We start from the raw sequence: 11,727 nt of genomic DNA on the forward strand, positions 1-11,727 counted from the left end.
AATTATTAAAGAGATCTGCAAGATCTGTAACTAATGAAGAGGTTGAGGCTAGCAAACAACTTAATATTTAATTGTTTCATCTACAAATAAAGTTCCTGTTGCCCTTGAATAAATTGCCTATGTTACATTAAAAAATGATAAGGTAGTAATATTGCAATAAGGAATGGAGGGCAAAATGATAACAGGTTCATAGTTACTAGGTTTCTCTGCCAAAGAAGACATTCTCTGGACTGCAGCATCTACCAATTCCACCCCCTTTAAAAGTACAACAGATACAGTAATCTAGCTAGATACTGTGGGAATAAAACCCACAACCTTCTGCATCACAACCAAGTATTCTACCTGTTGTGCTACTAACACAAGCAGACTTGGCCTAAGCAGTGCTGTTTATATCAAATTGGTTTGTGTTATTAGTAGCACAAAAGGTAAAATACTTGCTTTTGATGCAGAAGGCTGTGGGTTTTATTCCCACTGTAGGAATAGAGCCCACAGCCTTTTGCATCAAAAGCTAGTATTCTACCTGTTGTGCTACTAACAACACAAACAGAGTTGGCATAAACAGCACTAAACTTCTCTCCCTTGAAGAACTATGCAGCACAAGAAATCTGGAAAAAGCCAAAATTTATTGGGAGGAGGGATAAAAGGCCAAAACCAGGGACACATTTTAAAAATTGCTTGTATAATCTTAGAAAAGTTGCTAGAATAAAACGCTTCATGTTACAATTTCCTGAAAGATAAGAAGACTGAAACTTAAATGGCTATCATTATTTAGTGAATTCAGTTCAACTTCAGTTCTCACTGATTTGCCACAAAACCACAAATTTTAAGAGGAACAGACCAAAAGAATACAAGCATTCCATAAACTATGGAATGTTGCAAACTATGGTTAACTCCTTGAATCACAGGGGGTGGGGGTGGTATGAGTAGAGAGTTTAGGCTCTTGCTCCTTGTACCTAAGGTACATGGTTTGAGTAACTCTAACCAGCAGTTTTAACTAACTGGATCATTTACACATGCATACACACACACACACACACACACACACACACACACACACACACACACACACACACACACACACACACACACACACACACGTACAAACTCTAATCAGCAGCTGTAACTAACTGGGGCATTTACACACACACACACACACACACACACACACACACACACACACACACACACACACACACACACACACACACAAACTCTAACCAGCAGTTGTAACTAACTGGGGCATTTACACACACTACCTGGCTGTAATAAATAAAAAGCATGGACACAGAGCAAAAATACACCCTACCTGGCTGTAATACATACAGAGCAAAAATTAAGCCGGCTGGCCATTAAGGAGCTGAGCTGACCAGTAATTGTCTGCAGAATCTGACAGCTAAAATAAGGGAAAGGCAGTGAAAGCATAAATAAAAAAGCTAGCTGGCTGTAACAAATGCAGCCCATAAAAGCTGGAATGCTGCCACATACAAGCTAACAACTGAATGCAAAATGCTGCTGTTACATGAAACACGCACGCAAAGCATATTCCGCTTCTAAGCACTGTTAAAATAATGCTTCTAAGCACTGCAAAAAAATAGTTCAAACATATGTACTGCAAATGAAGCTGGCTAGTTGTAAAGTATGAAAAGCATATTCTGACTGCCGTTAAGGAGTTGAGCTGACTAGTAATCTGCAAAATCTGACAGCTATAAGGGAAATGCAAGCTGAAAGCACACACAAAATAAATAGCTGGCTGGCTGTAACAAATGTGGCTGATAATAAATGATGACTGCTGTTAAGCTGCCCAGTAATTGTCCGCGGAATGCTGCCACACACATAAGTTGGCTGATAACTGTAGCTAATGCAAGCAAACTGCCATTAAGTGTTAACCTTTGTCTGCTATTAAGTGAACACGCTTCTAAGCACTTCACAATAACCTTTGTTTTGCCTTAACCGATACTGGTTTAAGCAGCTGTAGAATTTCTCAATAACAGCTGTGACCAGTAATTGTCCACGGAATGCAAATGCCACACACACAAGTTGGCTGACAACTGAATGCAAGCAAACTGCCCTCAAGTGAAACATGCAATGCATATTCTGCTTCTAAGCACCATTAAAGTAATGCTTCTAAGCTCCGATAAAAGCAGCACTTCTCAATAACAAGTTGGTGGCTGTTAACCACCTTTGTCTTACCTGGAGCCGAGCAGTAACCATTGCCGATGCTGCTTTAAGCAGCTGGGGAACTTCTCAATAACAAGTTGACAGCTGTTTACCCAGAGGAGCCGAGCAGTAACCGCTGCATTCAAATGCTGCTTTAAGCAGCTGGGGAACGGCACGCATGCACAATCTCTCAATTCTGACAGCCTGTTCAAGCTGATGTCATCGCATACGTCTCTGCACATGATGACGTTGGTTGAAAAGCAAAAACATTTTTACAAAAAGCCCAGAAATTCAGAAATGAATGGGTGCCACTCGGAAATCATGGTACCCCATTATTTGGACTTCAAAACTTGTAAAAAATTAGAAATTTGGTACAGTTGAGAGGTTTGTATATATGTGTATATGTATGTTTCTGAATCACTTTTTCATATTATTTACCATCATTTGCAATCACAGAGAGCCTCATTTTAATAATGTTATTCAATACTATCTCTTTATACTGCCATGTACTTACTACACAGGCCACAGCATTTCTCGACCTTCACACTGAGTGTGGCCTCCTACTGTGCAAGAATCACTTAAAGCAACAAGGACAATCTTTCTGAATCCCAAGGATAGCAGTCTTGAATGGATTTTGTACCTTAGTGTCTTAATATAATTCCCTAAAAGTGTTAATATTAGCTGTTGTGGGGAACAGACATATTACCTTATTGCTAATTAATAAATTAAGTTTTCAGAAGACTTTGTTGTCAATCTCCTTCATTATGGCTAGTTTTCCTTAGGAGATATATAACCTTTACTCAAAGGGTAGTGGATAACTCATAACTAGACTATATGCACTATGCTGTTATTACTTCAGAAGTAAAATTACAAATATTTTATCATGCAAGGCAACATTTTTGTAAAGCATAAAGAGTGTAGCTTAAACTCCATATACTGTCAAAGGTAATGTGCTGTCATGTAAATCAAAATTAAAATTCAGTGAAATCGTTTAGGTTAAAATAACAGTCTTGAGCATGTTATTTTTTCCAGATACTAGTGCCAGAATGCTTGTGCACATATTTGTCACTAAATCACTATTAAAAGCATGTATAACTCTATTTTTTCTATTTGTGTGTGCACGCTCACACACACACACACACACGTGTGTGTGCTTTACACATTATGTCGCAAACTGCATATTTTAAGTTAGCCAAAGAGCTTTGGCTAAATTCACTGATGAGCTGCATTAAAATCTCTATTCATTGAACTAGCACTTTTTAAAAGAAAACAATTACTGCAATTTCAATTGAAACAACAATAATATTAATATAAATCAAATTAGAAGATCTGTTAATTAAGCCACCAGTGATCATCAAATAAAAAATACCAGGCTGAGTTCTTAGCAAAGCACTTTCAAAATTCAGGCCATTATAAAATTTATAATCAGGACTTTACTTAAAGACCAGTAACTGTAGACAATAACAATCATTTATATTGTGGTCTTGTTTTCTTATTTTTTTCACTACTAAATCCAAATTCTTCAGCTCATTCATTAACCTGATTAGATCTTGTCTAGATGGAGATGACACCTCTTTCTATATATAGGTTATGAAATTATTAGCCAACAAAGTGATAAGATTAAGTAAAGCTTGCTGAGACTTGTTCCGACCACTTGTGCCCCAATACCAAACAACAACAGTTCTGGTAGCAGCATTATGGGCCCTCCTCCCCACATTTTATCTAGAATTAACTGAATTTCCATCTTGAAAAGTCCCAACCTGAACATTCTCAAATGCATGAAGCCAGTTCCTTAGTTTCTTCATGACAAGCATACCATCAAAGTTGTTGGATAAAGTACATTTTACGGGATTGTAAAAATATTTGAAAAGACATTGTCACCAAAAGAAGTGATATTTTCTTAAAAGGGTGGCATTTTTATATGTATACAGTACTCAGGTCCCTGCCTCTTTGTATATCAAAGACCCAGCTAATTTTTTTCTGAGAAGTCTACATTTTTTACTCCAGAAATTTAGTCCTCTAGCACCTTTGCTACTTTATATCTGGTATCAAAGACTCCAAGTAACAGATTAATTGATTATATATCAATTGTTCCTAGTAACAGAGACCTATCAGTAAAATCCAAAAGAAAAATCTAGTAAGGCTAGACTTTCCACTGTGTGATTCCTTAAACCTCTTGTATTAAAGGCAAGATGGGATATATGAAAATGACCACTTAAAGACATCAGGTGTTTCAGCTATATCGCAGTTCTGAATGTCCATGATGTTTTTCTTTTTAAGTTTATTTAGGGACATATTCAAGCCAATAAAGCCAAACCCACTAGCTGTAAACATGCATGTTTCAGCCTTCTTATTGCATCATCAGGGCAGCATAAGTAGAATGTATGGCTAACCTTTAGAAACAAAGGTCAATGTTTTAGTTTGTTGGTTGGGATATTTTCCAGACACCCTAATAGTTATAGATATCAGTTGGGCACAACAACCCTGTGTTCCTAAAGGTTAGCCAAGCATTCCACTTATGCTGTGCTGATGATACCATAAGAAGGCTGAAACATGCATGTCCGCAGCTAGTGGGTTTGGCTTTACTAGCCTGAATTTGCCGATAAATAAAATTAAAAAGAAAAAAGTCATGGACATTCAGAATTTTCATATAACTGAAACACCTGATGTTTTTAAGGTGTCATTTGCATATATCCCATGTTGCCTTTAATAGAAGAGACTTAAAGAATCAAACAGTGGAAAATCTAACCTTGCTAGATTTTTGTTTTGGTTTTTACTGATTGGATTTTCTGTGCGACTTTTGTACTTATTGTTTCAGAAACACAGATCTCTGTAATCCAGATTCCTGCTAAATGATTGTTACCCTTAAAAGACTCTTTGTAGATAAGATCTGGCAACCACTTTAAAGTTCTTATAGCAGTAAATGCTAATTTAGAGATCTCTAGCAATTTAATAAGTATTTGCATGTTTGCCTCAATGAATTTGACCTTCTAATCTCCAAATCCTTATAACATTTTTAAATGCCTAATATCCTTTCAAATTCCCTTATAACAGTTTATTAGAATTCTAAGCAACATCATAAATCTTGATGCTTTAATATCCAGTTTTTGGGTCTGGGACTTCTATAGTTCCTTAAACAGGGTTAGAATATTCCATCCAGTTTTTTTTTATTTCTTGACTAGTCAAAGAAATTCTAGAACTTGATTTTTTGAGCTTTCAAACTTTCAAAAAAAAAAAACAGATCAATGAATATCAGTAACCAATGCTGCATATAAAACTAAGGAAAGGACAAACAATGTGAACATGTGGAATCCTCTGAGTAAAGTCCAAATACTGTACCTTCTATCCATGTAGCATTTAGTTGGCTTGTCCAATTAACTTAGAATATGTCCAATCTACTGACCTTATTACATTGATGGATATCTGTACCCCCAGTCAGGATATCCAGTCAAGTCCCTAAAGAAAGTGGTAATCACTTGCTAATGTGGGACATGGAATAACATTCATTTTTACCACTCTATTCTTTGTGGATATTGATCTTATGTCATGTTAAGGTACCAAACTCATTCATCATTTCAAATAATAAAGGAAGATGTGTTTATGGATTAGCTATACAAAAATTAAATTGTCAGCATATAATGAAGGTTTGCATTGACAATCAGGAAATGCGTACATCTCCCCTTCTGATTATTTTAAACTAAAGGTGAGTGGTTCCAAATAAACAACAAACAACAGAGGTGAAAGAAGATTCCCTACCAGTTGAGATTTGATTAAATCAAATATTTTCAGTAATATCCATGTCAGCAAGCATATGGCATGGGCTAAAACGTGAATAGATAACATATAAAATAGATAGCATTGCCTTCACAGAATGAAAGCAGTTAATATAGACCATTTTTACACAACAATAATGTTACAGTAAACCAATATTCCTGGAGTGCGTACAGGTAGAGGAAGTCATAAATCCACCAAATCAAATGATACTTCCATAAGTATAATGCTTATTTTAGAAAAGCATACCATAATTTTAAACAGGCCTCATCTCTTCATACTCAATTTTTGTCTATATAAAATTTAATAAAGGTTAATATTACGCAAACTAGGTTGCTCAAGTTTTGACCACATAAAATTTCACTCAAGCTTATATGAAAAAAGTGGATAAGTATTTTCTGTTTAGCAATATGAGTGATATAAAATATCTATACCAAACAAATTTATAATTATATCTCCTTTTAATAATGAAGTATATGAAGTATTTTAAGACACTTCATGAGTGAGGACCAAACAGTTTGGCTAGATTTATGTGACTGAAACCTGTGAAACACATTTACCAAGTGCTTTTAATTTGTGAGGTTAATTTGCTGTTGAACACATTTAGGGAAAGTAACATTATTGTTTATATTATATCAATTGATTTCAAAATCAGGGAAATCACTTATTATTTTAAGCAATTATGTCCAAAGATTGGAGTAATTACTAACAGAGTAGCAGATTGTGCTCAGGGCTGAATTATAGATGACTGATAGGAAATCTCTTTCTGTGGTAGCTTAGCCATAAGGAAACCAGATTTGACTTATTATCAAACCCAAATACTGGAGGACACATTAGCAGCAACGTTTTTACTAAATTAAGTTGTAGAATGTAACTGTCTTTAAGGTTCTTAAGTTCAATATTTCTGTTACAGATACAGAAATGATAACATATGTGAGGTTATACACACTTGCAATTTCAGCAAAAAGGAATCTGAAATCTTGGCAGGTTTATTATTGATTGTAATGGCGTTTCCTAACAAGAGGATCTCCTTAAATAACCTTTATCATTTTGTAAAATGATGGTAATCAAGAGTTGACATTAAAATAAATAAAAAAGCTAAGCAAATATATATGAACATTTGGATAAAATAAGAAGTACATTGCAGAGATAACAAACTTCTTAGTGGTAGCTCTGAGAGAATCCAGAGGGGATGCTACTGGAGCCTGTAATAAAATGGTGAGAAATACTAAAAGAAATGTCCCTAATCTTGAGACTGCATAGAAAAGTAATGCATTTTATTAGTAAGTTGGTATTTAGCTTAGGATCAAAGATCTGGCAAAGACTGAACAGGAGATTTATGATATCCATTAACACATTTAGTTTATTTTATTTAAGGATTTAAAATTCTCATTCAAAATGCATGAAATTGAGATATTGCAAAAATGAAATAGTTTCAGACAGACAATCTTCATTATGAAAACTCTAGCCAACAAGTTAAATTTAAATTTTTCCAACTGTCAAGATTCAACTTTATCTTTTTAAGGTATGGTAGAAATTTAAATAAATGAAGTTACTAATATCAGATTTAAATTTAATTCCTATGTATTTAAACTCACCAAATGAAATGTTTCTATTAAATGAGAAATAAGTGTTAATTATATATTTTGTGGCCAACAAGTGGAAGAAGCTTACTTATTACAGTCAACATTTAGTTTGATGTCTTTATATAATACTTAATTAACTGAAGTAAATGATGGTAGTGTTGTGAAAATGAAAACTATTATCTAAAAACTAGGTAATGCTGATGTTTGTTCAGAAAAAAGTGTATTTGCCCCATAAAACATTGGATCTTGATAATGGCTTTGGAGAACAAGAGTTGCAGAGAAGGGATATAAAGATAGAATGATGAAGGGCTCACTTACCCCGTGCCCATGAGTATATTAATAAAAGGGGAAATCTTTCATTAACTGTTAAACAGCAACTAGGTTGTATAAAACCTTAATATCTGATAAAGTAAATCTAAGTACTTCAAAAAGAAAAGAAATATGCAATTGGTCAAATGCCTTATTGAAAGAAAGGAACATGCCCATGGTCAAATGTGTTACTTTTATCCAGGCCAAATACTTTGTTAATTACCTGGATTAAAGGTATGAAATGAAAATACTTCATGCATGTTATTGTCATGTATAGTCTGCCTCAATTTCACGAAATCCTATTGGAAAATGAAAAAAAAACATCATTAGCATACAAGCAGTATCAGTGTATAAATCTTAATCTCTAAATTCATCAGCAATAAAGCACAACAAATTTCAATTAATTATTGATTTGTAATGCTTTTCTTGCTGTTTTATATATTTACTTTGCTATCATATTTCAATATGATTACATAATTTGACCAAAACTAGAGATAATTACATTTCAGACTTTTTAAAGAATAATGCATCAATACCATACAGTCCAGGACCCTTATTTAATTTAAGATGTGAAGCAGCTCCTACCACTTCCTCCAGCATTATATCTGAATCTAGTTTGTTAGATATGGTTGTCAGGAAATGGATTTTGAGATAAACTTGTCAATACTCTGTTGATATCACTTTTCTGTATATGAACTTTCTTGGATGCATATATTTTATCATAGGTTTTATAGAGTACTTTAGGGATAGTTTCACATCAGGTATGATGATTACAGTTTTTCAATATTGATGATGTATGCATATTTTCAAAAATGAAGATTACTGCTTGCTTATATAGATGATATATAAATGCTCAAACCATTGTTTGTTCTTAAAAGTTGATAACATCCCACTTAGCGTAACTAGCATTATGTTTTTTATTCAAAAAGAGATAGCCTGGAAGTTAAGCTCATACTGAGCACCATCCAGAGCTGAAAATTCATCTGTGCCAAACTTTGATTAAATAGCCCTGCCTTGTTGTATGATATGTGTTAGAACTGATGATCTGACTGTCAGAAAAACTTGTTCGGAAACCACACTGTCTAAAAGTCAACTCTGCAGTTAACACTGCATTATGTTATACCTTGCTCACATGAGAGATTATAGACACCACATTGTAAATAAAAAGAACTAAAGTATGTTCATTCAGAATAACTGGAACTGTTTTAACCTACAAGGAGATAACAATAAGATGTGACCATGGTTTAATATCTATGATGGCAAACAATAATTTCTACTAAAATAATAAGACAAACACTAAGAAAATACATTATTAATATTTGAGAACAGTAAATTGCAAAGAAAGGGCAAGAGATATTTAATAACAAAGAAAATCACATTAGAACAAGCTAACACAGAGTTGTGCCATCTGCAATTTATACCACATCAATCTAAAGGAAGGGTTGACAGAACAATAAGCAAACCTAGTACCAGAATGTTAGCAGATGCCTGACAATGCAGGTCATCCCTAAAGATCTGACTCCTTATTAAATAGCAACCAGTCATCTGAGAATACCAAAAGTATGCAGAAAAAACACCCAAGGGAAATGATGGCTCCAGTCATTCAATTGATCCCATGCAGGTGGAAGCTTGTATGTTAACAATGGCTGTTACGCCAGAGGTGTTGGTGAGCCCTTGCCTGTGAAATTACCACATCTGCTTTATGTTGTGTGTGTGTGTGTGTGTGTGTGTGTGTGTGTGTGTGTGTGTGTGTGTGTGTGTGTGTGTGTGTGTGTGCGTGCTCATGTGCATGTGTCCTACTTCAGTAAAAACATCAGAAATATTTATTACTTTATACATAAAAATCTGTCAATGAAGTAACAAAAGCTTCAGAAATATAAATGAGTGACACATAGGCAATGAAGAGACATCTATGAATGTGTAGCAAATATAAGAAATCTTCCAATACTACAAATTATAATTAGGTGTCTGATAATAAACACTGTATGCATTCTCCTCTCAAGTTTCATTTAAAAGGTAAGTGTTTGGCTGCAATTTTTTCAAACATATAACAAGCTGCTTAATGAGCTCGTGCATGCACACACACGCACACACACACACACACACACACACACACACACACACACACACACACACACACACACACACACACACACATGCACGCACGCACGCACGCACACACACACTTGCAATGATTTCCTGTGTATAACAGCATTCAATGTTCCCTGTCTCAGCATCTTTTCTGCAGGAACATAAAGCTGAGTAATTTCTGCTCAAACAACTGTTGTGTTCTTGAATTATGGATACAGCCCAAGTATTCACAGTGCTACATCTAGGGCCTTGTTGGTTTTGTAGATACAATTTATATCTACCTTGCACAGGGTGTTCCTTCTTTGTATTCTGCTATGTGGGAAATGTGTTAGGATGGGTGCTGACAACAAGTTTGTGTGAGATGTCTCTGCCTGTAGTTCATAGGTTCATAGGTTCATAGGTTCATACCAGGCTATCTGCCCTAGGGCATTTATAAGCCTAGCCAGAGTGTGTTTGGCTTTCGCCACCCATTTTAAATTAATTTTGCTATGCCCTTTTTCGAGGTTAGTATACTGTGCCTCTGTCTAACAGTGACACAGAAGTGATACCTGTCGTAAACCGACGATCTCCCATACACTCATCAAGATTCCTCTTGAAGAGAGTCAATGAGGGACTCTGCCTAACCTGGACTGGGATTTTATTCCAGAGTGAAGGGAGCCTCTGGGTTATGAATCTGTCCCTCCAGCATGTCCTATTTATTTCAGTGCTGAGGTTCAAGTCTCTCGAGCACGTAGCTCGATGGGATTTGGATTTTCTGAGGTGCAGCATGTCCATTAATTCCGGGATGGACATGGCTTTATACGTCAGGCACAGATCGCCTCTGAGCAGGCGGTATGCCACTGAGTAGAGCTGGAGTTTCTTTAACCGGCAGCATATGGCATCTGTTTGAGCCCTTTGATCCTCTTGGTGAGGTACTTTTGGGGTCTTTCCAGTTGCTGCAGGTGTCTGGTAAGGTACATCCCAAAAGGGGCATTGTACTCAATTATGGGCCTGATGAGGGATGAGTAAAGAGGCACGATGACCTCCCCTGATCTAGATGTGAATCCCTTCATGATTAGGTGGGCTATATAAAATGTTTTTCTAACCACTTTGGCCACGTGGTTGTCAAATGAGAGATTGCTATCAACTTGGGTCCCCAGGTCCCTAATTACTTCTTCTGTACTTAATGGATTACCACCAATGTGGTAATTTGTGGGCACTTTGTTTTTGCCAAAGAGGGTGACTATACACTTTTTGGCATTTTGCTTGAAGCCATGGCTCTAGCACCAGTTGTCTGTTTCTATGAGGCCCTTTTGGCGGATGCTTGTGTCGGCTGGAGTGTCGATTATGGCGCCCAGTTTGCAGTCATCTGTTTTGAGCATATTGAGATTTTGTTGATTTTTTTTTTAATACAATTTTGTATATGAAGATCAAATTTCAGTTCTCATAAAATGTTGTAATAAGTACTTGCACATCTCACGTGTGGTCTCATTTTGTGGTCATAGCAAATGGTCATCGGTAAGCATGTCTTCCTTCGTATGCTGTACCTGGGTGCTAGAAGTTGAAGGCTGCCAACAGATGGAGCAAAGGCATATTGAGTCCCTATAGATGTACAAGGTTACTAGGCAGGCAACAGATGGAGCAAAGGGATACTGAGTGCCTATAGCTGTATCAAGTTACTAGGCAGGCAACAGATGGAGCAAAGGCATACTGAGTGCCTAAAGATGTAACAAGTTACTAGGCATCACATTTTATGAGAACTGAAATTTGATCTTCATATATAAAATTGTATAAAAAAAAAAAAAAAATCAACAAAATCTCAATATGCTCAAAA

This window comes from Protopterus annectens, chromosome 9.part0, assembly GCF_019279795.1.
Source record: "Protopterus annectens isolate FY-2018-M chromosome 9.part0, PAN1.0, whole genome shotgun sequence".
Lineage (NCBI taxonomy): Eukaryota > Metazoa > Chordata > Ceratodontiformes > Protopteridae > Protopterus > Protopterus annectens.